The sequence below is a fragment of the Colobus angolensis genome, unplaced genomic scaffold, assembly GCF_000951035.1.
Source record: "Colobus angolensis palliatus isolate OR3802 unplaced genomic scaffold, Cang.pa_1.0 Scaffold51, whole genome shotgun sequence".
NCBI lineage: Eukaryota > Metazoa > Chordata > Mammalia > Primates > Cercopithecidae > Colobus > Colobus angolensis.
The window spans coordinates 1,363,585-1,366,811 of record NW_012118599.1 but is presented as its reverse complement, the minus strand read 5'-3'; the positions used below and the strand labels follow the sequence as shown (position 1 = coordinate 1,366,811).

The following is a 3,227-nucleotide window of genomic DNA, read 5'->3' as shown; positions in this document are numbered from 1 at the left end:
GAAGTTAAGTAAATTACAAATAGAATCAATCCTAAGAAATTCAGATTCAGATTCATCATAATGACAATACTGAAAACTATATACGAAGAAAAATTCTTGAAAATGGTCACACACTAAAAAAGACACATTACCTACAGGAGCAGAAATATGAGAATGACTATGGATTTCTTATTATAAGCCATGGAGATCAGACAGGTGTCACAACATATTTTTCTTCAGTGTGGAAAGAGAACCGTCATTCCAGAATTCTATCTCCAACAAAAATATCCTTCCATAATGAAAGAGAAATAAAGATATTCTCAGATGAAGGAAAACTAAAATAATTCAATGCCAGCAGGCCTGCCATTTAATAAAAAATTGTTTAAAATGTACTTCAGACAGAACAGAAATTATACATTATACCAGAAGAAAATACCATGAATAAACAAATAACAACAAAATGGTCAACATCTGAGTTATGTTACATTTTTATTACATTTGAGGTCTATTAAGTATATTCCATGCTTGAAAACAAAGAACATAACATTGTTAGGATTTTCAATATATGTAGATGTAATGAACAAGACACCTACATCACAAAGGGAGAATGTAAAGGAATTTATATAGTTATGTTTCCATATTCCTACTGAAGTGGTAAAATACAAATTCTTTTTTTTTTTTTTTAACTGTGAATATATATTTTATTTAGTCACTTTTGTTTACAATTGAAACTCTGGGAATTCAAAATTAACATCCTTGCCCGTGAGCTTCTTATAGACACCAGAAGAAGTTTCAACCTTGTGTTCCACATTGTTCTGCTGTGCTTTGTCCAAATGGACCTTTATGAGCCAGCTGCCATCTAGTTTCACGCGGATTCTCTTGCCCACAATTTCGCTTGGGAAGACCAAGTCCTCAAGGATGACATGGTGCACAGCTGTCAGAGTACGGCTCCTAGGACGCTTTTGTGTTTTTTTTGTTTTTTTTTTTTGTACGACTTTGTCGAGTTGGCTTAGGCAGAATTCTCCTCTGAGCGATAAAGACAACATGCTTCCCACTGAACTTTTTCTCCAATTCGCGTACTAGCCGGACTTGGATTTCCTGGAAAGATTTCAGTTGACGAACAGGAACAAAGATAATGATACCTTTCCGACCACCACCAACTTCAATTTCCTTAGCTGCCGTAATATTCAGCTCCCTGAGCTGAGCCTTGAGTTCCGAGTTCATCTCCAGCTCCAGAAGAGCCTGGGAGATGCCGGATTCGAACTCCCCACTGGACTTCACGATCTTGGCGCTCGAACTGAACATGGCCTTCTCCTGGGAGAACTTGCCGGGCGCCGGCTTAGGAAGAGCTAAAATAAAATACAAATTCTTAATAGACCGTGAATAGTTTAGTATGTATTTATAATCCCTAGGGCAACCACTACAAAACATTGTAAAAAGATAAATTGTGAAAATTACACTAGATAAATTAAAATGGAATAAGGCAAAAGAAGGCAGAAAAGGGGAAACATAAAAAAGTAGGAACCAACAGAAAGTAAATAATACAATGGTTTGCTAATAAATAATTGCATTGTATGTAATTGCAACATCAGTAATTGCATTATATGTAAATAATCTAAACAAATAAATTGCAACAGAGATTATTGGTGAATAAAAAGCATGACCCAACCAGGTGTTGTCACCCAAAAACTCACTTCAAATATAATGATAAGAACAGATTAAAAGTAAAGGAAATCAAAAAAAGCTATAGCAGCTATATTAATACCAGACAATATAGGCCTTAGAGAAAAGAAAATTACCAGGAATGAAAAGGAAAATTACACAATGACAAAAGGATCCATTTCAAATGTGTATTCACTTCTGATAAGTGAAATTCGAAGAACGATCCTTGACCTTTTGCCTTTGTATAATCTGCCTTCCTTTGAGTATGGGCTGAAGCTGTGAATAGGATGAAATACCACTCCTATGAATATGTTATGTTCCTTGGTAAAAGAAATGTTTCAATTGTGTTGAGTTTAAAGCAGAAAGTTTTCTCTGACTGGTGGGATTAGTCAGAGAGATTTGAAGCATGAAAAGGACTTTACATGCCATTGCTCTCTGGGACCCAATAAAAACCACCCGGACATCTGACTTACAGAATTGTGAGGTAATAAATGGAAGTCACTTAAGGCCATTGAGGTCGTGATAATTTGTTACACTGCAAAAAAAAAAAAACAACTAATACAACCTCTAACAAGAGTTTTTACATGAAGCGAAACTAACAGAACTGAAAGGACAATATGAGATTTTAGTTGGAGACTTCAACACTCCTCACTCCTCTCCTAGTAGTAGATACAACTGGTAGAAAACCAGCAAAGACATATGAAAACTTAAACTTGAGATTTTTTGTTTATTCATATTTAAATGTTGGAGGTTCTATCAGCTTGATCCGTTGAGAAAGAACTATGTGGTTAGGTACCTAGGAAACCAACAATGGACAGGCAGCATGGATGAAAATTAACCTTTTATTGTATAATCTGCTGAAACTTGAGGATTTTTTTTTTTTTTTTTGACGGCAGCCATATCTTCTTCTTCTGGTTGATACAGTCCATTATTAGGATATTGCTTAAATAATTACAAAACATAGTATAATGAAATATATTATGAATATTACATAACTAATATAATTTTTAGATACATTGTTGGTTGAAAAAGATATAATACAAAAGAAAGTGAAGAATATGCTAGCCTAGAGGGTATGGTATGTGTTTTTAGTGGATATGTGTTTGTGTGTTCATATGCTCCTGATTAGCCCGGAAGGGTGCATAAACTGATAATACTGATTACCTCTGGGAAGAGGAACAGGGAACCAGGGGACAGAGGAAGATTTTCAGTATCTATCCTTTTTTACCTTCTAAATTTTAATTCTTGAGAATGCATTATTTTTTCAAATATCAATAACTGATCTTAATTTTTTTAATCTGCATACATTCAATTATGTTTAAAAATGCATTTACAGAAAAGATAGCAAAAAGAAATAAACTAATCTCTATTACCCTTTAAAATTAATGACTGCTTAAAATTTTGTCTGCAAACTTTTATCTGTCATCTATATTTTCTAAAATAAGTATAAATTAATTTTGTGAATTTAAGTTTTTTTGTTTTTTATTATACTCTAAGTTCTAGGGTACATGTGCATAACGTGCAGGTTTGTTACATATGTATACTTGTGCCATGTTGGTGTGCTGCACCCATCAACTCGTCAGCAC

General features: G+C 34.0%; 1 pseudogene across 1 annotated transcript; it reads right to left on the bottom strand.

Moving 5' to 3' along the window:
* Positions 1-648: 648 nt before the first annotated feature.
* LOC105524794 lies at positions 649-1,322 on the bottom strand (annotated as a pseudogene). The gene has a single exon (XR_001003810.1). The product of XR_001003810.1 is annotated as a 40S ribosomal protein S7 pseudogene (transcript).
* Between the last annotated feature and the right edge of the window lie 1,905 nt (positions 1,323-3,227).